At 42.5% G+C, this 26497-nt stretch overlaps 1 protein-coding gene across 2 annotated transcripts in view; it reads left to right on the forward strand.

Annotated features, from left to right (window-relative positions):
- Nucleotides 1–1156: 1156 nt before the first annotated feature.
- The window catches only part of LOC102024798 (protein FAM170A-like), a 49783-nt gene continuing 24442 nt past the window's right edge, over nt 1157–26497 (forward strand). Inside the window, exon 1 of one of the 2 annotated variants that reach the window (XM_013503343.1) lies at nt 1157–1231. The gene's annotated coding sequence lies outside the window, so the exon portion shown is untranslated. Of the gene's footprint in view, nt 1232–22337; nt 22419–26497 lie in introns of those variants that run through there. The other variant, XM_013503341.1, reaches the window with a different exon arrangement.

Raw genomic sequence — 26497 nt, forward strand, 5'->3', positions numbered from 1 at the left:
CGTGCAATTTGGTTTTTGTTCATGAACTCTCTGCCTACCCCTATGTCTTCAAGGTTTTTACCTACCTTCTCTTCCAATAGCTTTAGTGTTTCTGCGCTTATTTTTCTTGATTCTTTTTGTGTTCTAATCTGTGGAGCAGAACTCACAAGTGATGGCTGTATACACAACTGTTGCAAATGGGTGGAATATTAAAAAAATTAGTTTTACTCAAATTTTTGCTTTAGCTTCATTTACAAGTGTAAAATATCATCGCATCTCAGCGGGAAGTTCCTTTCGAGCTTCAGGGCATACCATCTCTCATATAACTGAATTTGCCATAACCAAGGGAGAGTGCTACACTACTACACAGGCCTGGGCCAGCCTCAGAAGTGTTACAAAGGTAATAATAACGCACTCAATTCTTACTGAGGACTTTCCATTTCCTAGAAACTATGTCATGGTCCTAATAGGTGTTATCTCATGACTTTGCATTATCTTACACCACTTCCATGTTCCTACCATAAATATCTGTGATTGGGAATAATCATGTGTGCCTCTTCTTTGCACATCATCTTAAGTGGCCTGACTAGTGCATGAAGAAATAGTTCTGTTAGGTAACAAGGGGAATAATGAAGCTTATCCAACTACCTTCTTGCTTTTCCTGATGTCTGTAAGATGGGGCTTCACCACTTCCTTGGAGAAACCAAACAAACCCAAACAAAAGGTCTGTGCTGTGCTGTACAGTTGAACACTCTCTGGGGTTGCAAATAGATGGGGCCCCTCAAATATCTTCCTAACGCTCCTGTATGCCAGCAATGTGCTTGTTTTTGGTAAGGCCAAGTCAGAGAAAAAGGTTTCCATTTTGTACTAAATGTTTCTTCTAACTTAAAGCACCTCAAATGTTTCTCTCAACTCAGTAATTTTTTGAAATTACGTCATGGCACAAATATTTAACTTGTTCCTTGTTTTGATAGATTGCTTGCAAAAGTGGCCGCAGTAATTCCTCCCACCCAAGTGCATGATCATGGGAAGTCCCTCGGAATACTGGGTGCGGTTCTGGCCTGTGCCTTGAAACTTGCCCTGTTTTACTGCTGGAGACCTTAATACCACCATGTGTTCCAGTCCACGCTGCTCTCCTAAAAGAGGAAAATACAAGGAGAGAAAAAAGCCCCAGATAGCCCTACTGAGAGACAATTCTAGAGAAATAAAACCCCAGCAGAGGACTGGAAGAACCACCCGTGGAAACAGAGCTGTGAGAATAACAAATGTTTTCCATATTAAGCCATTACATTTTGTGGTGATTTCTTTTGCAGGACCAATTTCTTTTGCAGATAACTAATCGTCTTCTCTGTGGGCACGAAGATAGGTTTGTCTTCTTTATAGGTGTGTTTAAAACAAAAGTGATAGTTCTTCCTTTAAGAAGAAGCTGGTTTCTTTTAACTAAAGTAGTACTTGTTGCTGAAGGAGCATATAAATAGTAGGAAAGATTCTTTATTCTAGTTAGGGTGGAATAGGACAGAGGAAGTCTCTGACACCCAGAGTTGTGTAGCCTTTGTACTCAGTGAAAATTGGGCTTCATTTGGAATATATAAGCTAATAAACTATTTTTACTGTTTCTTCCAGGGCATTTTCTGGGAGCTTTCTGTCACACGAGATTCAAAGTAAAGGGTATTCCATTCCTTCTACTCCTGAAATCTTTCTTGCTCTCCCTCAGGGATCTTGCTCTCCTTGCCTTTAGTTCTAGGATCCTGACCTTCGGAGGCCCTAGAACCACTCAGATTCTTGCCATGTCCAGCACACTTTTCATGGAAAAGTCCTCTGGTGTCCACTAAGGCTCTGATACCAAGTCTTCACTGAGTCCTGGACCCCCATGGATTCCTCAGGCCGCAGAGGGCTGGGGGTCAGGCCAGAGCTTTGGAAAAGAACAGAATTCAGCACAATACATGAGAACTGAGGGGAAGGCATCTGGGGCAAAATTCAGGGCAGGACAAATCCCCAGGCTCAGTAGAGGGGAACAAGGGGATGGTTTGGGAGTCGGGCTCCTGCTCTTCCTGCATCCTGAGCCAGAGGCTTGCGTTGCAATGTGGCTACTGTGCTTCGGGCTCAGATCAGAGCAGGCGTCACGGGCATGTGACTTGGCAGTCACTCAGGGCTCAGCTCTTCGGTTTCATGCTCTGCTGTCAATATCATCTGAAATGCTTAATAAGTTTTGAACGAGGAGCCTTATGCTTTCATTTTGTGTTGGGTCCTGCTCCAGGCCAGTGTGTACCACAGCTCCAGGCAATTGTTGGCCTTTTGGATAATGCAATTTAAGAGTATGAGGCCAAGGATTGCTGGGCCATGGTAGTGAATGGCAGTAATCACAGCTATTTGGGAGGCTGAAGCAGGAGGACCTTAAGTTGGAGCCCTGCTTGGCCAACTTAACAAAACCTCATCTCAAAATAAAAATAAGGGCTGGGGAGGTAGCTGAGAGGTAAGAGTGCTTGCCGAGCATGTGCAGGGCCCTAGGTTTCCTCAGTATTTGGGGGTGGGGAGAGAAAGAAGCTGGAGATTGGGAGTTGAACCTCTATTTTTGTATCTATCTTTTTTTTATTTGTTTTTTTTCCGGTACCTGGGATCGAACTCACGACCTTGTGCTTGCAGGTCAGGAGCTGTGCCGCTGAGCTAAACGCCCAGCCCAAACCTCTATTTTTGTTTCTACCTTCCTTATAGAATTCTGGAAACTTCCTGGGAGTTTCTGAGGGATTATTCTCTATTCTGAGGGAGTGCTGCCTTTCTGAGCGACTGTTCCCTATTCCCTAGGGCCCCACACATACCTGACTGGGAAACCTCTTCAATGACTCCTGTGATCTTCTTTTTCATCTCTTCTCTCTGTAACATTCAGCCCTCTCTACCAATTGTTTCCAGTTTCCCTTACTTCCCTCCAGGCTCAGCGCAGCCCCTCTGTGTGTCAGTACAACTAAGAGAGGCTCAGAAGTCCATACCTTCCCCGGAAGTACCGAGATATCCCTCCCTTTTCCAGACTTTGCTGGTTTTTTGTCACTCCCTGAGATCCAAGTTTACCTGATTCTGAAGTCTATAATTGTCCTATTACATCTTGGTCTTGGCAAAATAGTAACTATTTTAATGATAATTGCATTTATTAAGTCCTTATGATGGGTGGGTTAGGACCAGGCTGTGGTGAATAACGTGTTAGACATCAACAGGGCACCAAAACCTCAGTAATCAGTAGGAGTATTTTAGTTCAGTATTTAAAAATCAAAACCACTGCTCCTCTAGATCTATGAAGAACAAAAACATTTAAAACTTTTAAATAAAGATGGATTAGTAGCAATGCCATGCTGAGCTATATTAAACCTGAGGCAAAAGGCAAAAGTCGGTAAGTGGTTCCTGTTAGAATATCCATCTGTCTGTCCATCCATCTTTCCATCCATCTGTCTGATTTACTAAATGCCTACCATGCACCAGTCATTCTGCTTAGCACCAGGAATGTTACGTGAAGAGCCAAAAAGATTATATTTCATCTCTCCTAGAAGTAAACATGAAATGATTCATACAATTAAATATGCACACATGCACTAACAAGCAGTATGATGGAAAAATATGATATTGGGGAATCTGAGAATGCCACTCTATAGTCTAAGACAAGAATTATGAAGCCAGTAAGGTTAGCTAAATTGAAAGTGAGGAAAAGGGAAACACACTTTAGGGAAATAGTTTGTGCAAATGTCCTGAGGCAGGAAGTCCTAATACATGTTAGGAACTGGTGGGCACTATTTGAGAACAAGTAGAAAAATCATGGGGCCTGCCTTGAGTTTTATCTGGGTGCCAACAAAAAACCAGTCCTCACAATTATTTAATGGCCCAGCGGGAGACCCAAACTTAAGCTGCTATATAATTTATCTTTAAGGTTGCTTCCTGTTCAAGGCATCGATGACAGAGTCACCTATGTGATCTATACACTCACAGGGCATGTGTCTCTTCCTGTCAGTGTTCAGACTGGTGCCAAAACAGTAGCAATGGTCTGCGGGGTGCCCTCCTCCGAGGCTGCCCGTGGGCGTGCACTACACAGGGAGGTCCCCTTCAAAGCTCCTGAGACCTTGCTTTGGGCTCATTTCCCTTAAGGCTTGGCCAGGCCAGCTTCTTCAGGCCTTAGCATCTTCTAAAGTAAATTCAAGGAGCCCCGTCAGCTTCTCACCAACCTTTTCTCTTCCTCCCTTCCTTTGCCCCAATAACTGCAACAAACTTCCTGTATTTGAGTTTCTGGGAATTTAATGAGGAACAGAGCAGAGTCCCTGACTCACCCAGCCCATCCTTGCCCTGGAGTTGTTTTTTTCTGACCCTTTGGTAACTGTGTCTTTTCAGTAAAAAGTAATAAACTTCTCCTGTTGAGAAGACATGTGGTTGAATTATTGTTTCTGCTTTTTCTCAGAGCCATACAGTAAAAGCCTAGGATCTGAAGGGGAGAGGCCAAGTAAAAAAGCTATTATCTCCACCTTTCCCTTACCAAACAGGCGGATTTCGCAGGGGCGACTCTGCTAGATAGAACAGGTAGCTCCCAGTGGGCTGGAAAGGATGCGGCGACTGCTGGGATACATGGGGAAGAATCACCTGCAGTGCCTGCCCCTGGCTTAACTTCAGCTGGGGTTAGAACTCACAAAATGTCCTTGAGGCTCTGCCAATCAGGTAACGAGGGACAGATGACAAGTGAGTAGCATCACCACATCCCCTGGCATTCCTGCGTCCATCAATAAACTGGTTCTTTGTAATGAATAAATTGGAATCTGTTGCTTCCTCTTCATACGCACTGCGACTGTCTAGCCTAGTCTTCTCATTGGTCTCTCTACGTGCATTCTTGCTTCCCCCAAATCCATTCTCTATCTTGCGGTCGGTGATCTTTCTGTGATCCACATCAGTCAACGCCAGTCTGTTGACCGGCAAGGCTCTGACCTTCTGGCCGCACTGGCCTTCTTTTCATTGGAGGACTACCCCAAGGTGATACCAACCCTACAGCCTTTACCTTTACTGATTTCTCTGTCTGGCTTGCTTTTTGGCCAAATCTTCTTCATCTTTTGGGACTCAACCTGTTGAGTTTCTTGTATCCCAGCCACTATATCCCATCTACAATGATAAGGTGTGATCAAAACTTAGGGTGAATGTTTACCTTTAAATAATTTATTCCACTAAGAGACACTTTGCCACTGATTCCTCTCAAAATACTCCTCCTTGCTCGGGACACATTTATACCATCATACTTGTCACTTTCTGAAGCAGTACTAGAAGCACTCTTTCATGGGTGTCTTTAGTTGAGTTGTCATGGCTCCTTAGATGTCTGGAATCAGATAAAAACTGAATATTTTGGTTATTTTGACTTTGGGAAAGAGTCAGAAATCACACGGTACCAGTGCTGGTGAATAATGTGGACGAGGGCAACACTACACACTAATGTTTTTATAAATCTGTCTTTGTACTGGCTGGTACTTCACAGCTGCATTCACCAAATTTTTGATCACACCTTGTAAAGACACTCACAAAAAGGGATTTCCACAACTGCTACAGAAAGTGGTAAGAATGGTGGAGTTAGTGCATTCAAAGCAAGGGGGAGTATTTTGAGGGAAATTAATGACAGTGTGTCTTTCACTGTAATGAATTTTTTAAAAATTTCAATATTCACCATATATTGATCATACTCAATATTTTGTTCACTTGAGGTTTACACCCCCCCACTGCCCAGCCCCCACCACAGAAGTTCCTTGAAGGCAGAGTCTGCACCTTTCTAGATGCTGCAATAGCATCTCTAGTACCTGTAGCAGCACCCAATAAATGTGGAACGGGGCATCAGAGGAACCCGAGATGTGCCCCTCTGCACTGCAAGAATGATAGGGTTTTGTCTTTTTTGTTTTGTTTTTTTCTGGTACCTGGAATCGAACTCACGACCTTGTGCTTGCCAGGCAGGCGCTGTGCCACTGAGCTAAATCCCCAGCCCCAGAGAATGATAGGGTTTTAGAGATGCACATTTGAAAGAGATCTTGAAAGCATACAGAGGGCTTGGGGCTGGAAACTACAGGGCTGGAAGCAACCACAGAGGCAAATAAATGCATGGAGGTGAGAAATGAGTATCTAGTTTGGGGTAAGGCCAACAATCTAGTTAGCTTGTAAGGAGCAGAATGATTAACATCTAACACGTGCAGAATGATATTGCCACCCCAAATGCATAATATAGGTGACTTGTCCCTATCTCATAGGTCCTTCTCTGTTTCTTGCTTCAGGCTGTGGCTATCTCTACTTTGGCCTCACTTGCTAGAGTTCAGTGACCAGCATGGATTCAGGACAGCTTTCCCACAACAACCCCCTCTGTTTTCTGCAAATACCTGTAATATGTCCACAGATCAATCTCTAATGCTGCTGCCAACAGCCCACAAGCCCTGAGAGCAGGGTATCTGAGCCGAACTTCAGAAAAAAACAGAACAGATCAGATCAGAGCAGAGCAGAGCAGAGGAGAACAGAACAGAACAAATTCAGTACAAAGGGAAGATGGGGGAAAGCACCAGTGGGGGTTAATTTTAAGGCAGGATACCTTCTGCACAGTGTGGCTCTGCCTCGGTCCCTCTTCCCTATGCTCTGGGGATTTGGGTTCGTCCACTTAACCCCAGGCTGAGGACAACCTCAAGCCGCACTGGTGATGGAGGGAGATGGATTAGTCTGTTAGACTGCGGAATGAGGGGCACAGCGAGGTATGTGAAAGCTGAGAAGGGAGCCCACCAGCTTTCTCCTCAGCCCCAGCGAAACTGTAGGGCTCTGTCTCCTTCCTGGGATCTATGAAACTTAAACAGGGCCAGAGCAAGGGCTCAGACCCTCAAAAGGTTATGAGGTGTCACAAGATGTAATCACAAATAAAATCAATACTACAAACTGAAATACAGTGGTAGGAATATCTAAGTAAGTTTTGATTTTCTAATACTGGGTCATTTTTTGGTGTTAATGACAAATATTATATTCTTTCAAGTGCATTGTTTGCTGGCCCCCTAAGCACACGCTGATTGCCTGTTGGGCAATTTATCATTGATCCCATTTACCTGAACTCCAGGCCCACTCTGCCCTCTTCTTCAGCCTCCTCTTGGCCCTTTCCTCCCACTTTTTGATGCCGCTCTACTGGGGAGATGCTTCCCCTTGATGGACTCCAGCCCAGCCAGAAAGTCCCCAGAATGGTTCTCCACCACACCTCCCCATATTTGTTCTGTACCTCTGGAAGGTACCTTGAAGTCTGGCCTTTCCCTCAACAGTCTTCATCCCCTTGATGCCAGCTACGAAAGTGCAGCTCCTAGGCTGGTGGGCTCTGGCACACTTTATGGGTTAGATTGAAAACACCTTATATTTATGCCCGGACTCCTCCAGGAGATACAGCAACAGTTATTGATGTCCTCATTTACATCTGGAAAGAAGCAGGCAGAGTAAAGACTACCCAGGAGACTTGGACATTACCCTGTCTGCTCATGATGGGTGGAGATATTTTTCAGCCAGATGAGAAACAAACCTAAAGTAATAAATGAAAATACTACAGCTACCAGAATTTACCTTTTCTCTTTGTAAGCTTTTCCTCATTAGTCACCCTCCATTCCTACCAGGAACTTTGCTCTTGCCTGACGAAGCCCTCTGCCATTTTTATGTAGGGGAGAAAACACGGGACTTTAGTTGTGAAGGAATTAAGAATATGCCATCCCTAAATATGGCGCTCTGGCATTTTGACTATTTTGAATTAAAAGCAAGTTTACAAATGTGCCGAAGATGACTCTGACTTTCATTCTGGTTCTTAAAAGCGGTTGAAATTCCCATGTGGGAGATGTCCTGTTATATTGGAAGGAAAGTACTAGTTTTATTAGGCAGTACCAGAAGTTAAAGCCAATAACACCTGTCCAAACAAACATGGTTTAACTGCCCTTATCTCAGTCACTTCTCTATCCAGGTAACTACCTTTCAGGACAGAAGGAACCAACTGCCTCTTCAGGTCTTTATTTCTTTATGAGGGTTCCTATGCCATGCAACACTGGTGTTAAATAAATGCGCATACTTTTCTTCCATTAATCTAGCTCATGTCAGGTTAATCCAGCCCATGGATCTAGCTGGAACTCTGAGAGAAAAGAGATGAAGTCTTGCTTTCCCCTATATTTGGTAGACATTTTTTATATATGATTTAATTCTCCCCCAAACTCTAAGAGACTGGTGCTATTGTTTCATTAAAAACATGTAGTCAATCAACCTCGGTAAGGGTAAGGAACTTGTCAGAGTTACCTAATTATTAAGTGGCTGAGATCTGAAACTGGGATGTCAGCTCCAAAGTCCAAAACTGAACTGCTACATTAGCGTTACTAACTCATTTGGCTGCAAGTATCATTTAACCTTTCCAAACGAGTTTTCACACCTGTGTGAGTAAAAAGGCGACCAATGACTCTGACAGGGCAGTTGTGACGATTAGAAATAATGCAAAGCACTGAACCAGTTCCAGGCATGGGGAACATTTTTATAAGCACTTGTGTGTCAGGGAGTGTTCTACACTTAAACATTGTGCTGATTAAGCTTACTTATGGTACTTGATTGGCTTGGGAGCTGCCTAGAGGGGTTAGTAAAGCACACTTCTGGTTATGCTTGGGTGGGTAGTGGAAGTGTGACTTTGAGTACTGTGGTGGAGTGACAACTTGTGGTCAACTTGTAACACCCAGCTGAACTGAACCAGCATAGTGCTGGGTGTGGGAGGCCCACCTGAGGATTGTTGCTGGCAGACTGGAGAGGATGAAGTGGAGAGGTTGTTGGAGAAGCAGTCAGAAGATGTTTGGAAGCTGTTGGATGCTGTTGGTTTTCCTGGAGGACCTTGTCACAATGGCTTTCCTGATGAAATTGGCTGTTCTTGTCAGAGGAGGAGTTCTGGACCTTGTTGTCACTGACAATGGCTATGGTTCACTTTGGGGGAGCTCTAGTCCTCACTTTGAGCATCGCTTCCTGGCTCTGGAGGGGAAGATGGTGCACTGCTCAGTCTTCTTGAGAAGCTTGTCATGTTGGTTTCCCGATGGGAACTCAACTTTCCTCATCATTGGAGGAGCTCCGGACCTCACTGTTGCTGAGGATGGCTGTGGTACTTTTAAGGAGAGCTCTGGTTCTGACTTTGAGTGTTGCTTCCTGGCCCCATTTGAGAGCCCTCAGCCTGCTAGCACAGATCTTTCATCCTGCTGGCATAGACTTTCTAGCTTCTACCATTGACCTTTGGGCCTTCCCAGTGCAGATCTATGAAACAGGCCTGCAAGAGCCCATTGTTATGGGTTCTTGGCCTCCAGTTGGACTGGTAGGGGGCATTGATTTGAGCTCTAGGTCTTCCACTGAAATTATGCAGGGCATTATGGTGGAATCCAGGCCGTCAACTGGATTATTTGGTCTTTAGTGTGTGGACAGATTTCCTGCACTCTCTTTTTGTATGTGATTCTTTGGGTGACTATTATAAATAATCTTATACAATATGTGCCCTGTATCATACTGTTCCCCTTGTAAAGCCCCCAAACTACAAGTACTTTATTTGGTCCCTGACCCCTTTCACTCTGGCACTGTTACCCTACTCTGCTTCTTAGCCACTATGAACTAGACATCTTTGTTCTGCTGTGTCCTTCTAACATTATGTTTCTGCCTTGGAGCCAGCTGACCACAGACTAAATCCCCTGAAACCATTAGCCAAATTGAACCTCTTTTCCTTTAATTTGTGGGTGTTCAGTATTGTATTCCAGAAACAGGAAAGCTAACACAAATATATTAACTAATTCTCTTCTCATGACAAACCTTTGAAATAGGTGTTCTTATCATCTCCATTCTATAGATAAGTAGACCCAGGCATAGACAGAAGAAACCTGCCAAAATCACATAGAAGAATAAAGATTATTATTGCTGTTGCACCACACCCCTTCTTTATCCTTCTTTGACAGCTTCTCCCCTTGGGTTCTCAGAGAAGGATCAGCCCAGGGGCTAGCCCATTCTTGCTCTTGCCTGTTTCACAGGGGGCCTCACTCTGATCACTTTGCTTGTAGCCCAGTCTCAGGGCTCTCTCAATATATTACCATACGGTTACTGTTCAGGAATTGACTGATAGTAAAGTCCATCTTCATAACTCTGAGCACTGACTTTTGGAGACCATAAAACAGTTCAAGTTACAGTAATGATGAGTGAAATATTTTTTCAGAGTCTGAAGAATTTTTATTTTTTGCTTTTTATTTAAAATTTTAAACATAGAAATTATAAAACTAGTACAGAGGGTTTGTACACAATTATCCCTCAGCTACCCCCTATGGTAATGTCTTTCAAAACTTTAGTAAATCATCAAAACTAGGGATTTGACCCTAGTACAATGTTATGAAATGAAAATACCTTATTAAAATTTTTTTTACCAATTTTAATACGCATTTTTTTTAGCATATAGTTCTATGAATTTTCTCTTGTCCATAGACTCACGTTACTGTCACCACAATCAGGGTACAACTCTATTTTATTCTTCCTCCACATTTTGAGCCAATTAAATAAATGGAATCACATGATATGTAATCTTTGATATTGACCTTTTTTTCCACTCAACATAAAGCCCTTGAGATCTATCAAAGTTATACTCAGTAGTTTGTTCTTCTTTAGGGCTAAATAGAATCCCATAGTATAGATGTATCATAATATAAGCCTTCACCCATTGATGAAATTGAGCGCATTTAGGGTTTTTTGGCTGTAGATACCATACACCCATTGAAAGACATTGATTTATTTACAGTTTTGGGTTAAGAACATGTACTGTGAATATTTATATAGAGTTTCTTTTGTTTTTAAAACCAATATTAGAAATGATCAAAGGATGTTATATGCATGTACAAATATACCAAAATGAAACCCAGTATTCTATAAAACTAATGTGCATAATAAAAGAAGTAAATTCTTAAAAAGGTCAGTATTAGCTTCAATAGTTTTTTATCTTCCTGTACAAGTAGTTTGACCCAGAATTCTCTACAGAAAAAAAGAGCCATTCAAAATATCAGAAAAACTGAACCTCCTTCTTTGCAAATAAGAAAATCAAACACATCCAAGGCAAAATCTTCAAGAACAGTATACAAGCTTTTGTTCAGAAATTAAAATTTTCATGAAGCAAAATTTAGGGTGAAGCCTGAACTAAAAACCGTTTTCCGCCCAGAATTATGGCTCACAGGTGCTGCTAACGACAGGTGCTGAAATAGCGCTCATCTGTTGCTCTATCAGTTAGTGAGTTCATTGGTGGATTAAACTGACTCACAGCTATTGATGCCTATTAAAGCCCAGGGAAAGACGACTGGAGTATAATGGTGAGCAAACTGGAGATCTGTTCTCATAATAGCCAGATAATAAAGAAATTACCACACAAAAATATCTCAAATTTCAAACTGTGATAAGTGATCTAAAGGAAAAGTCCAAACCGCTCTGTAAGAGAACAACAGGAAATCCTAAATTGGGTTTGGGGACAGGGAAGGCATCTTGTAGTAACTGCTATTTAAGTAAGACTTGCAGGGTGGAACCGAGCTAGGAACAGTAAAGGGAAAGCCCCCCAAGGGAAATTTTGAGAAAAATTGTGGAAGTCTTTGATATGGATCCAGCTCCCCCAACAAAAGATCATGGGATGTCTTCTCTAGGGTACCCTGTTGGATTCCATAGGGAGTTGTGTTTTTCATTGTCTTTGAATTATTTTAGGACCCTGTAAGTTATGAAAACTTATAACAATGCAAGTAATTCTTATTTTTTACTAGTACATATCTGGAGTAAATAATGATTACATTGATCAGTGGGGCGTCAGGACACGTATATAATGCATCTTTTTTTTTTTTTTTTTTTTGGTTTTTTCTCTGGTACCGGGAATCGAACTCATGACCTTGCGTTTGCCAGGCAGGCGCTTTGCCGCTGAGCTAAATCCCCAGCCCCCAATGCATCTTAATTTTTTTTTATACCCTTCCCTTCTCGCTCCTCCCTCTTATCTATGGGAATGCCTGTGAATTTTGTTTGATGGGAACAATTGATTACCACTCTGTGGATGTTGGTAAGTCTGCATCTATTTGTAAATTTATTTCAGCTTTCCTGATTACTAAAAAAATGTGTCATTTGAAATCTTCATTGAGTTAATTTTTGTGTATAATGTAAGGAGTCCATTGTCATTCTTTTGCATGTGGATATCCAATTGTTCCAGGACCACTTGCTGAAAGGACTTTCTTTCCCCACTGAGTTATCTTGTCACCCTTGTCAAAATTCAATCAACCATACATGTAAGAACTTATTTGTGAAGTCTCAGTTCTGCTGTATCAGTCAGTATCTTTATTATTTTGTTGTACCACATCATCCTGATTGCTGTAACAGTGTAGTAAGTTGTGAAATCAGGAAGTGTGAGAGCTCCAACAACGTTCTTCTTCTTCTTTTTCTTTGTTTTTTTCTTTTTGAGACAGGGTCTCGCTATGCAGTTCAGGCTGGCCTTGATCTCACTTTGTTGCCCAGGCTGGTCTCAAACTCACGACAATCCTCCTGCTTCAGCCTTCCAAGTGCTGGGATTACAGGTGTGCGTCACCATGCCTGGCAAACAACGTTCTTCTTTTCTGGAGTATTGCTCTGCTTTTTTACTATTCTTGATCTCTTGCATTTCTATATGAATTTTATGATCAGCTTGCTGGTTTCTGCAAAGAAGCTAGCTGGAATTTTTCTAGCTATAGTGCATTAAATCTGTAGCCCAGTACCACTATTTAAATAAGATTAAATCTTCCAATCCATGAATGTGGGATTTCTTTCCATTTAATTAGCTTTTCTTTATTTTTTCAGAGGTTTAAAAATAATTTTCAGTATATGAATCTTACAGTTCTTTTGTTAAATTTATTCATAAGTATTTTAATTTTTTGCTCCAGCACTGGAGATTGAACACAGGACTTTTATAGTGAGCTGTATTCCCAGGCCCTTTTAAAATTTTGAGACTGGGTCTCAATAAATTGCTAAGTTCTCCAGGCTGTGCTCAAACTTGTGATCCTCCTGCATCAGCCTCCAGGGTGCTGCTACTATAGACATGTGCCACTATACCTGACATTTTATTCTTTTTGATGTTATTGCAAATGTAATTGGTCTGTTAATTTCATTTTTGAAGTGTTCACTGATAGTGTAAAAAACATCATTGTTTTTTACATATGGATTTTACATCCTGCAACTTTGCTGAATCCCTTTATTGTAATAGCAGTGTTTAGTGGAATCCTTTGGATTTTCTATATACAAAGCTATATCTGAATTCTCCTCTCAACTAGTTATAACACTTTACTGTTTACTTTGTTGATGATTTAAATAAAATGTTTGACATTTAAAAAAATGTCCATATGGGGGTCAGGGTTTTAACTGTTAGAAATCATTATCCTTCAATAGGGAACAGCTTCTTAGAATGTTTGGAAAAAAGCCTGGTGCATTTTGGGACCTGAATAAGTGCTGAGTGGAGAATGGAAAGAAGAATTCTGAGGCTCTGGACAGAAAGGCGGATTCATACTGCATATGATGGTCAATCTTTTTTTTTTTTTTGGTCTTTTTTTTGAGACAGAGTCTCATTGTGCAGTTCAGGCTGACCTTGAGCTCACTTTGTAGCCCAGGCTGGCCTCAAACTCACGACAATCCTGCTGCCTCAGCCTTCTGAGTGCTGGGATTACAGGCTTGCGCCACCATGCCCGGCTATGATGGCCAATTTGATTGTCAAGTTGACTGAATTGAATGATGCCTACGAGGTAAGTAAAGCATGCTTCTGGGTGTGTCTGGGTGTGTCTACGAGGGTGTTTCCAGACACAATTGACTTGGGGATCAGTGAACTGAGGAGGGAAAGTCTGAATGTGGGCAGTCTGCAGTGGGGATGGAACAAGAGTGGAAGAAGGAGGAAGCCTGCCAGCACTTGCAAGGTTGATTCTGCTTGAGCAGATGCATCTTTTGCTGCTAACATCTTCATGGACATCAGACTCCAGCTTCTTCAACCTTTCAACATAAACTCACACAGCAATTCTCCAGGGAGCCTTCGGGCCTTCAGCCTTGGTCTGCAACTGTGTCCATGGTCCTTATTCTGAAGCTTCTACCTTCTTGGATTGAGCAGCTGCTGGATTTTTTTCCCTGCTGCTCTAGAAAACCCTAATCAATGCATAGTGATTATAGGGCAAGTTAATCTACATTTTCACCCTAAAAGCAATGGATGCAACTGAAGTGTTTTAAATCAGATGTCACTCTCCAGAGACAGAACGAGATAGATACAGTCAGATGCCAGATGAGAGATGATATTGACCTGCACTATACTGGAGGCAGCAGAGACAGAACAAATAGGTGACTTTGAGATATGAGGTATTTTAGAAAACAAGTAACTTGAGGATTGATTACATCTTAAAGACAAAAGAGGGGTTAGGAAGGATTCTAATTCTCCCCCCAAATTCCCTGTGTTAAAGCACAATTCCTGGGGGGGGCGCTGTTGGGAGGTGGCACCCTTAGCAGGTAAGGCCTTCCACCAGTTCCTTTATGAGTGGCAGGATGGATGAAGATGACTTCAATAGAAATACTTATGTTATTCATAGCACACAAACTTTCAAAATACTATGATGGTATAAAGACATTTCCCTTCTTCCTAATACTAAAGAATGGTATGAAAACTTGCCCTTCATCTTTTTTTTTTTTTTTGGTTTTATTCTGGTACCGGGAATCGAACTCACGACCTCAAGCTTGCCAGGCAGGCGCTGTGCTGCTGAGCTAAATCCCCAGCCCCTGCCCTCTGTCTTATATAGCCTATAAGAACCCCTTCCTTGCTCAACTAGATATACTTCCTGCATGAAGCAGAAATGAAGAGAATATTTTGTGTTCTGGGGAGCTGATATACACCATTTCATGAATTCACAAAATAAACATTGAAGGTTATTAAGGGCAAGAATCTTATTCTGGGTCACACAGAGTCTACAGCAAAGATAACATTTGAAACCAAAATGTCCACCTTTACACTTCTGCTATGAATGTTCTTGCTAAAATTATTGACCATGTGATTTTGGATAAATATGTTTGCCTTTCTTAGCCTTGCTTTCACTCCTGGAAAATGAGCTAAATAATTCCTATCTCACAACTTGTTTTGATTAGTGGAGATAGTATTTGTAGAGGATCAACATGAATTCCTGCCACGTATTTGGTGCTAGATAAAAGATACTGCTTGCTACTTGACGACAATGATAATTTTCCAAAGTACCCACCTCCTTTCTCCCTTCTCCAAAAACTGCTTTCATATGTGGTAAGAGTAGCCTATTGATAAATGATAGACTTTTCTGTTGCTCACACATTTTTGTGACAGACTTTTCTATTGCTCATGTTCTTTTGTTTTGTTTTTTGTATCTTCCTAAATCCACATTTTATCTTCAGGCTATGGCTGACAGGGCCAGAGCAGTTTGAACAGAAACATTTCCCCCCATCATCCCTCACCCGGGTCTGTCTGACTTTCTGGGGCTCTGGATTTCCTTGGCTGGGAGAGTGCAAAGGGTTCTAGTTAGGTCATTCCTAAGGAATTGTTTCATGGAAGTTCATCCACTACAATAAACAGCTACTTCTTGCACCGCTGCCGTTGCAAATAACTACGTGGCTTCTTTTGATTTCTTTGCAATCCGAATTAGTTCGTGGGCTGTCGAAAAAGAAGCAATGGCCAGATTAGGACTTTGAGTTTTAGTTGCTGGCAGTTGAATTAGAAAGTCAGGAGTTATGGATGATGAGGGGTCAAGGATAGGCTCCAGATCTTACAAGAAGAATAAGAGAAAAGCTTTTCACATTAGCGAGGAGACAAGCAGGATTCTAGTCACAGAGCTATGGAAACAGAGGGCTCTGGGCCTGAGTACCTAAAAACACTTACCACTGAAGAGCAAAAACAATCTTTATTCTTTACATTTCCCAAGCATTTTTTCCTTACTTCTCATGATCACTTCCTATGCTTGAAGGAAAAATATGCATGTTCTTTGTTGTAGCTGGATCTAATTCCCCCCCAAATTCCCTGTGTTAAAGCACGGTTCCTGGGGTGGGGGGCTGTTGGGAGGTGGCACCCTTAGCAGGTAAGGCCTGAGTGGAGGTCCTTATGTCCCTGCAAGTGTGCCCCTGAAGGGGACTGTGGGACCCCTTTCTCCTCCTCTTCCTCTTTTGCTTCCCAGCTATGAGGTGAACAGTTTTCTCTGACACATGTCCCTCCCCCCACCCGTTACCCTCTGTCATTCCCTCCCCAGTCCTAAAAGCAATGCGTCTGGACGGCCTAAAACCCGTGAGCCAAAATGGACCTTATTCTTTATAGATTAATTAGCTCAGACATTTTAAGTGGCCAAAGGCTGACTAATGCACTCCACGTGAGTTTAGGTGTTTTATGGATGTCATTATAATCCTGTGAGTTTGGTATCACTATCATATTTGATAGGGAAAAGGGTCAGATTTTTGGGAGATTAACTTGCTCCTGACCCAAGAAGAAAAGAAAAAAAGAAGAGAAGAGAAGAGGGTACATGGCATAGCTAAATGAGAAGCCAGGATGCTTGGCCCCTTAGCATCTTGTTTGAACTTGTATGTTATCATTACTACCTGAGTGATACAAGTCACTGAATCTCTTTGAAGGTTTTCCACACTGACAGATGGGATAACAATTACTCGTTTGGTGATGTTAACATGCTTAAAGGTTACTCTGGTACCCGCACATAGCAGCCATTCACTAGAGGCCATGGCTCCTTTAATACTGTTCCAGGCGCCCCTCTGCTTGGTTTCCAGGGGTAAAGAGTAGCTAATGCCTATTGCTCTTTTTCTTGCTTATCCTCTTTCTCTTTGGTGCAGTCTCAGGACACCCTTTTCTCTCCCTATGTACCATCCAGTTGCAGTGACAGATCTAAACATTCCTGGCTGATTGCCTTCCCCTCGCTCAGCCTGGAGTCTGGCTGCTCTGCTGCAGCCCAGGGCTCCACTGGCCACGAGGCCTGTGAAGACATGTACCCAAGGAGTTCATTCCTTTGGAAGACGTTGGATGCCAGGAAACAGGTGCTTCCTGGTCACCACGCTTCCTGAAGATGTCAAAGCAGCACAGGTCAGGGTGCTGATAAGGAAAGTAGCTATGAAACTCCCGTCTATCTCTCTTCCTCTTTCCCTTCTTCCTTGTCTCCTTCAACAAGGGGTACTCAGAAGTTAATCTCAAATTAATCCTGCCTCCCAGTAGTACGTAGGCCTTCATCAGCATCTGTCTAGCTCTGGTCAGTATTAAATTTTATTCCTTTCCTCCTTCCCCTGACAGTGCTCACTGTGATGTGCTTAATGTGTCCCTTAACCCACCTTATTTGATTATTTAGATCCATGTGCATTCTCAAATATGAAGTAGTGTACTGTGTGTGGGATTTATTTATTTATTTATTTATTTATTTTTGATACTGGGAGTCAAACTCAAGACCATGAGCTTGCCAGGCAGGCAATTGTGCCATTGAGCTATATCCCTGGCCCTTGTGTGTGAGATTTAAATGTACATAGATGGCTGGGCGTGGTAGCGCATGCCTGTAATCCCAGCACTGGGGAGGCTGAGGCAGGAGGATCGTTGTGAGTCTGAGACCAGCCTGGGCTACAAAATGAGCTCAAGGCTGGCCTGAACTGCATAGCGAGACCCTGTCTCAAAAAGACAAATAAATAAATAAATAAATAAATAAATAAAAAATAAAGAAATGTACATAGATGATGATGAGGGGTCAATTTAACCTATTTGCCCTACTGTAAAACACTCAACAGTATATTATCGAAATATATTGTGATTTTTATTGCTTCTTACTTTTCCATTCTCTCTGGTTACAGTATTTCCAATTCTTTACAGTCTCAACCCACATTCACTAAGCATCCTGGTACAAGGCTCCTCCAAGACTTTGGAAAGGTTTCTCTGAGGTGCAGATTTCTTGCTGGGCTGTGTAAGTCCAGTCATTGCCAGTAAAATTTCAAGGTTGCCTTTTGTTTACTTTGGTGTTTTGATTCAGATGTTCTCCATAGACGAATAAAATTCCAGTTAACAATATAGGGGCACCAACACCTCTTCCTCCATGGTACTGAGAAAAAACTGCACGAAAGGTCAAGGAAAATACACCATGTATTACTTCCCTTGTTTAATTCAGATTGAGCCATTTCTAGGAGGCCAGCACTAGTGTAAGACCCAAACAGAACCTCCATCTGCACAGTGGATTGGGTCTGATGTTGCAGTGGGCCAAAGAGCTACCTCTTCATCCCCTACTAACTGGCTTATCAAACCAATAAGTCACACATTCGTGATCATTCAGGCATTCAGTAGATATTTCTGAGAACTTACAATGCTCCTGATACAGTGCCCAGGACCGTGGAAAGGACTAGAATATGTATGCACATGTTGCACAATTATTTCTACACTTGTGGAGTCTTCCTGGCCTGTTTAACTTGGGTGCAATTTTTATGTTGACACCTGTATGTCCCCATGTTGCGAGTGGGAGGGCAAGGACACCTACTTATATGTAGCTGCTTGCAGACCATCTTCCTAATTCCCGCCTGCTTCTCAGTCCTGCTTCCCCTGCTTGCTCCCAACCAGCCCGGCACCTCCACTGCTGCCTCCGCTGGTGCATGTCCTGGGTTCTGGCCTCCTATGTCATTTTGATCTGTTCATAGCTTTCGTATTTCATCTCTCAGGAATTTGTTGGCAAATCCAGAGGGCAGGTCTCCCATCTTCTACATACTCCTTGCCTTTAGTTCTCTTACATTATTATTTATTAAAAATAAATAGGGTTTAGGTAGGAGGAGACCTAAGTAGAGGATTTCTCTTCGCCATCCTGAACTGAACACACCATTATTTTCCAAATGACTCCAAGCACTTTTTTCTTTTCTTATGACCTCTTTGAACCCAAATCTTTGGCTATTTAATACAATCCTTGCTGTAGTTACTTTTTTCATTGCTGAGACAAAATACCCTACACTCAAAGTTAAAAGGGGAAAGATTTATTTAGCTGCTAGTTTGTAGAGGTTTCAGTCCATTATCAGCCGGCTCCAAGGCAGGGTGGCTTGGCAGAGAACAGTTCATGGTGCCCACAAGGCAGCAAAAACAACTAGCAGAGGACAAGACTCTCTGTCCCTTATACTGTATGCAGGCCACTCGTCCTAGGGTGGGTGTAGCACCCACACCCTTACTCTTAGCCAGAACTATGCCAGACCAATCCGTGGACTGATTTACTAATCACATGCCCTTAACCCCAGCATCACACACTCTAGATTCAGCCACCTCTGAAAAAGTCCCATGACCCTATGAGGCTTTGGGGGGGACATCCAGATATAAACCATAACAATTCCATCAAAAATACCAGAAAAGCATGAAGTTATCTATCCTTTAATGTAATGAAATAAAATAATAGCAAGAAAAAATAATAAAGGAAAGTTTAGTTTGTAGTTCTTTCCCTGAATAATACGATTTATTAACTTCCACAAAACAAAAAGAACACAAAGTCCAAAATCCCCAATATAAATTTGTCCCCATTTGATGGCTCACTGGTGGAGGCCTAGAGCCTCCTCCAGATCATTTATTTCACTTATTTCTTCCTTCCTCCTTTATTATTAGGTAAGAGGGTAAGAACATGCAGCCTGCAATACATTGTGCAGACATAAAACTAGGTTCATGGAGGAAAATCTTACAGCAGTGTCCAAATTCTCCCCTTCCCATGAGGAGGCATTACTGAGCCAGGCACCCAAGGGTGCACTCGATGGAGGGGTCGGGAGAGACTCCTCTCCTATGCTTTGTTGAGCAACACACACCCTTCTCCCAGAGCATCAGTCTTGCTTGACTAACCTACTTCCTGCATTCAAAGAAGTGCTGGAGCGGGAGAGGTGAAGACTCAAAATTTGTTTACTTTATAAAGGTGTTCTTGATTTCGCACATGGGACATGTGACAAAGGTTCAGGCCCACAACAGACTGAAGTTTACTACTTCATCAGCTGACCCCAGAGTATTTTTGTTAAGTGCTGAATATCAGATGCTTCATCTGCAGCTTTTTCTATCCTGTCCTTCTTCCGATGTCCATTGTTGCCAGAGAAGGAAATGGGACAGGTCCAGCTTGCCTCACTCTAAGTGCACATGCCGACTCAGGGGGCCACTTCCTTCTTCGCCGGCTGACACAGAGTTTCTCAACAAGCATTGCCAAGAACAGAATAGCTGGGATCTTGCCTTGAACAGAATAGCTGACTGCCCCAAAGTTCATGGAATCTAGTATCTTTTCCTCTTCCTTTTTGGGAAAGCTGTTTGCTTGTCTTCAATATTTCACAGCTCATCTGTTTTCCTAAAATCCACAAAGATCATCGGTCTCTACCAGGCCTTGTCTCAGTTGCTAGAAAGGACTTCATCCAAGCCAGGGTACTGAATTGCCACCCATCTTGGGCTTCAAATTCTTATTTGTGAGAATTGTGCCTCTTTGTATCCTTTAATGGACAGAAAAGGAACAAATAAAAATTGAAGACTCAATTGTTCTGCTTTGTCTCTTCCATCTTTTAGTTCAGATTCTATATTCGTGTATTAATTCACTTATTTATTCATTTATTCTGTAAATACTTGTCCCTTGGTATGTATAAGAAACCAAATTCCAGGGACTCCATGGATACCAAAAATCACAGGATGCTGGAGCTTCTTATATAAAGTAGCACAGTGTTTACATGTAACTGACACGCAACCCCCATATAATTTAAATAATCTCTAGATACAATACCTAAAACTATGCAAATGCTAGATGAATAGTTATTATACTGTATTATTGAGAAAATAATGACAAGGGAAAAAGGTCTGTACATGTTCAGTACAGATGCAATTTTCAAAACTATACCCCATCTGTGGTGGTTTAAATCAGTAGATGTGGACCTTGCAGTTGTGGAGGCTGACCGTACTTATTCATGTGTACACATCCCGAGCGCTGGAAATTCAGCCAGGAGCATGACAGACAGAGTCTTCCGTGAGTTAAGCCAGCAAGAGGCCTTTGGTTCTGTCTTCTTAGAACAAAGCAAAACAAATGCTTTCACTGTCATTATTTAAAAAGCAATTATGGCAAAATGTAGAAAATACTTAAGCAAAGAGAAATAAACCAAAAATCCCTGTGATCTCATCATAACATGTTTACACGTATCTTCATCCCCCACCCAATGCTTTCTCCCTACATGGAATTATAAAAAAAAAATGGTTCATGTTATGACATGATTTGAATGATTTTATTTCAGTGTAGAATTCTTATATGTAATTGTAAATAATTTTCAAACAAAAAAGGTCTATGCACTTTTTGGAAGAAAACGCAAGCAGAGGAAAAAAAATCCTCATAGTTTACCACTATTAATACTTTGGGGTGTCATTTTCCCATCACTTTTCTAAGTGTAATATATAGAACATTTTTTTAAAGGATAGTCTCTTTTAAGTTTAGGAACTAATTCCAAGGCAAGCTCTCCCAGGTCCGTTTCCTCCGACTGGACACAGAAGAGGAGAGGCTTGGGGGCTGCAGGGCAAGAGACGGATCCAGCTGGCCTTTGACTCAAGCCAGCTCTTCAGTCCTAGGGGCCCTGCTCGGCCAGCTGGAGACAGGTGTAACAAGAGCGACACATCCGCCGAGGGGTCATAACTGGCAATGGAGGGTGGGGAAGAGGAGAGGAAGAAGAATCCTGGGTACAACAACAGGGTCGGGAGGCCGGGAGAGTTCGGTGATGCCCAAAGGGTCCTTTTAGAATCCTCCCTGCAGCCGCTAAAGGGCAGCCCCCCCCCCGGGGGGGGGGAGGGAAATGGGGGTCGTCTTCCTGTTTGCAGGTGTGACTTCTTTTTTTGTTTTTGTTTTTGTTTTGAGACAGGCTCTCGCTATGTAGTGCAGGCTGGCCTTGAACTCACTTATGTAGTCCAGGCTGGCCTTGAACTCACCTCCACCCTCCTGCCTCAGCCTCCTTCCTGCATGTTGGGATTACAGGAGTGCAAAACTCCTGCGGTACTCAATTGACCCGCGAACTTCACTGTCACCCTACCCGCAAAATTCTTTTATACAATCTTCCCTGCGGTCTTAGGAACCCCCATGCCCTGCCCTGCTCCTCCCCTCCCCTGGCCTCCTTGGTGCCCCCACAGCTCTGGACTGAGCCCTTGGCTCGGGCCATCCTCCCCGCCCACCGTGGCTCCCCGCGGGGCGCCCCCTGCCGTGCTCCTCTGGTGGGGGGGCACGTGGGCGGTGGGCAGTGGAGGCGCGGAAGGAGCTGCGGAGGAGGGCGAGATCCAGGCGCCCGGCGCTGGCTGCGGAGGAGGCCTGCGGGGCCGAGGTCTGCAGCGGGGAGCCGGGCTAGACATCTGCACAGGCCCTCGCAGGCGCGAAGCTTGGAGGACCCGGCCAGCACATCGAGGGAGCTGGGCCGTGCGGCAGGTGCGTCGCTGGGCATAGACCTCATGGGGGGAGGTGGTGACTGTTGGGAATGCTGGTGTGTTGGAAAAAGGGTCTCAGGGTGGTCTTGATGTGCCAGGCACGGCGGACAGCAGCCGCTTCGCCTGGTCGAAACCGGCTGAGCGGGAGCTGGTGCCCAACCGTGCCCGCCGTGTGTCGCCACGCGATGCCCCGCAGCGTCGCCATGGGACCCAGCGTCCGTCCCTGCCGCCCGGCGACACGTTGTGGTCGTGCACGTGATGCTGTACGTGTTGTACACGTGAGATCATGTCGCATGTATTTTTTTTTTTTCTGGCCTGATTTCTTAGAGTTGGCATCGTTATTCTGAGAGTTGTTCGTGTTTGTTTTTAAAAGTTTTACGCTTTCTCTTTTCCGTAAATTGAATATGTATTTTAGTATCGCATTATCTTCTTTAATTTTACACAACTTTATAAATAATAGGAGATTCTTCCACCGTATACATCTGTTTTCCCCATCCCATGGTTTGTACTTTTGTTGTATTATGTTTACTTTTAAAAATGGTATGTCTGGTACAGCACACTATGTTGCTTAAAGAATAGATAGTATATAATAGTATCTAACAGAAAGATGTTCAAATAGAACGTTTTATACTTTCCTAGCTAGTTATCCTTTCTAGTTCTCTTTACTTCGTGCAGATCTAGCATTCTGTCTGATATTATTGTCCTTAAACCTTAAGAGCTTTCTGTTAGCAATGTTTATAGTGTGAAAATATCCTTGTTCTGTCTTCATTCTTACAGGTTATTTTTGCTAGATACACAGTTTGAGTTTGGCTTTAAAGATGTCACTATGCTGTCTGCCCCTATTCCTGGAAAATGATATCCAGCGTTTGTACTGCTGCCTCCCTCCATGTACTAGGTCGCTTTACCTCTAGCAGCTTTTAAAACTCACTCTTGAGTTTTCAAGATTATGCAGTTGATTATGTTGTGTCTTATCATTTTCTTTGTGTTTGTCTTACGTGGATGCCTGAGAATTTTGGATTAGTAGTGATGTCTCTCATAACTCATGATTTAAAATATTTTTTCTCCCTCATTTTCTCTCTCTGGGATTCCAAGCTTATGTTTGTTACTCTCTTTTTTTTTTTTTTTTTTTGCGACAGGATCTCACTGTGTAGTTCAGGCTGGTTTTAAACTCACTATGTAGGCCAGGCTAGCTTCAAACTCACAATGATCCTCCTGCCTCAGCCTCTCTAGTGCTGGGATCACAGGAGTGCACCTCCACACCTGGCTCTCATGCATGTTCCTTTAATACAGCAATTTTCTGCCTACCTTGGATGTGTTTTTTTAATTTTTAACAGTTTTTTTCTTTTTGTGTTTTAGTTTAGATTTTTTCTATTGATCCATATTCAACTTTCCTGATCCTTGCTTCTATCCTGTCTAATCTGCTGTTTGCCTCAAATTTGTGATCCTCCTTCCTTAGCATGGAGTAGCTGAGACTGCAGGGAAATGAAACACTCCTGGTGCCTATGGAGGATTGGCTTTGGACTGAGGAAGGCCCCACTTATCTCTGGAATTTTTCTCTCAGGTCTGCTGCCCCCAGGCTTTACCTGTTAACCCTGCATGCTCTTAATAAGAGGAGCAAGAAAAATCTGAGCTAGGTATTGTGGTGTGTGCCTGTAATCCCAGCACTCAGGAAGGTCCGAGAAAGAAAGAGCTCAAGTTCAAGAACAGCCTGAGCTATTTAGCAATTAGCAAGATCTTGTCTCAAAATAAACAATATAAAACAGCTGAGGGTTAACCAGCAGAAAATCTGAGATCCATCCATCCAAGCCCTCTGGGCTACTGAAGTGCAGGAACCATTCTGCGGCACTTTGAGCTTTGTTACTGATGTCGGATGTAGGAGAGTTTAAGAAACCCCTCTGTGATGAAAACAGAGGAGCAAAGAAATTTCTTACCATACAGAAAGCTGAGAACAAGAGTATAAAGAGAAATTACCAGTGCTGGGCATGGTGGCACATGCCTGCAATCACTGCACTTGCGAGCTGAGGCAGGAGGATCCCGACGAGTTTGAGGCCAGCCTGGGCTATGTACTGAGTTCAAGGCCAGCATGAAGTACATAGCAAAACCCTGTCTCAAAAAATGGGGTGGGGGTGGGGGAGAGAGAGAGAGAGAGAGAGAGAGAGAGAGAGAAATTACCAGTGAGTTGGGTAGTAAATGGATTACAAATTTAAAAAGATCTCCCGTGGTGCAGAAAACTGGAAGCATAAAGAGGTTTTAAGAATCTTGTCTGTGTTCAGATCTTATCCATGGGTCACTTTCTGTTTAATTCATTTTGATTTATTTTTCTGCAGCCTTCCGTGTTGTGTGTGGGAGGAAGGGAGTCTGATTTATTAAAGTATTATTCAATTTCACTTGGTCCTTTTTGTGTGTACAATTCGTGTCCCCTTTTCAGTCACCTTCCATGATCCTTAGTTCTTGGCAACTATTTATATATTTATTTATTTATTGTCTTTTTGAGACAGGGTCTTGCTACGCAGTTCAGGCTGGCCTTGAGCTCACTTTATAGCCCAGGCTGGCCTCGAACTCTCAACAGTCCTCCTGCCTCAGCCTCCCGAGTGCTGGGATTACAAGTGTGCAGCACCACGCCTGGTAATCTAAATCTTGCTTTGAGAATTTCACTTTTTCAATATTGTGGAAATGAAAGAAATTTGTAGTTTCTTTCCCTAAGGGTTAATGAGTTCATCATTGTGCTTTACAGATTTATCCATATTGTTGTAGGCTTCCATCGTGCGTTCCTTTTTGTAAGTGTGTACTGTTCCGTTGTGTGGATGCATACTCAGATTTGTTCTAATGCTTATTTAGAAAATGCAAATTTATTGCAGTATGATTGATTTATAAGGAAGCAGTTAGAGCATAACACAAAGTTTTCCATTTGCTCCATCAGCAAGCCACATAAAAATTCACAAAGTGCGCACACACACACACACACACACCATATGCACATGCACCTCAAACACCTCCAACTACACGTTTACCACCCATGTTATATGTTGCGCCCATCCACAACTACAGTTACGGTTTCTGATTTCGGACAACCTTACTTCTACTGCTTTATGATAGTTTGCAAACTTCAACCCTTCTGACTCCTACTTTCATAGCAAATTTAGATCTTTTTAAAAGTGCCGTATTTATTGTAATACTTAATATGTATAAAAATTGTGTTGTTTTTATTAGAACTCTAGTTTTTTTTAAAGTGTCCTTGATGAAGAGTGTGTGTTTGGTGTCCCCACCTCATTTCCCTCCTCAGTCCTGTGGGTTTTGTCACATGAGTTTGCAGAGGGCGGTGATTTTTAGTTTTTTAAATTTTTTAAAGTTTATTTTAAAAGTAAAGGAAGGAAAACATATTAACAAACAGACATCCATTTACCAAAACAGCATAAGAACAATACAAATACAGAGTTATAGACAAAGTGGTAGGAAATTAACAATGGTTGTTGTATTACATATTGATATCTTCAAAGTGGTTTCCTGGGAAAATAAATAGAGATATGCAATATTAATCAAAGAAGTAATCATTAACTGTTCCTTTCAGTAAAGCAATAGAAGACAGCAGTACAACAATGTTAGCTATCCTGTATATACATACATACATAATTTCCCCTTCTTTTCCTTCTCTTTTCCCGCACTCCTGCTGCCCTTTACTTGTGAGCATTTTCCTTTCTTTTCACAATGTCTGTCATACCTCCTAATTTTTATTCATTCTTTCAGGTTCTTACACAAGTGAGACAATATGTTACTTACACCCGCAGGTCTGATTTATTTCACTTATGAGTATAGTCTCTAGTTGTGACTGCTTACCTATAAAAGCCTCTAGTTTATTTTTTTATAGCTGAGTAATATTCCATTATATAAAAGTACCACAGTTTTTTCATCCAATTTTCAGTTGATGGACATGGGTTGCTTCCACAATTTAGCAATTACAAATTGCACCACTATGAACATGGATGCACGTGTATCGCTGTGATATGACATTTTCAGATCTTCTGGGAAAATACCCAGAAGAGGGGACTAGCTGGGTTGAATGGGACCCCTAGACCTAGTTTG

This window comes from Chinchilla lanigera, unplaced genomic scaffold (genome assembly GCF_000276665.1).
Source record: "Chinchilla lanigera isolate Chin_1 unplaced genomic scaffold, ChiLan1.0 scaffold00080, whole genome shotgun sequence".
Taxonomy (NCBI): Eukaryota; Metazoa; Chordata; class Mammalia; order Rodentia; family Chinchillidae; genus Chinchilla; species Chinchilla lanigera.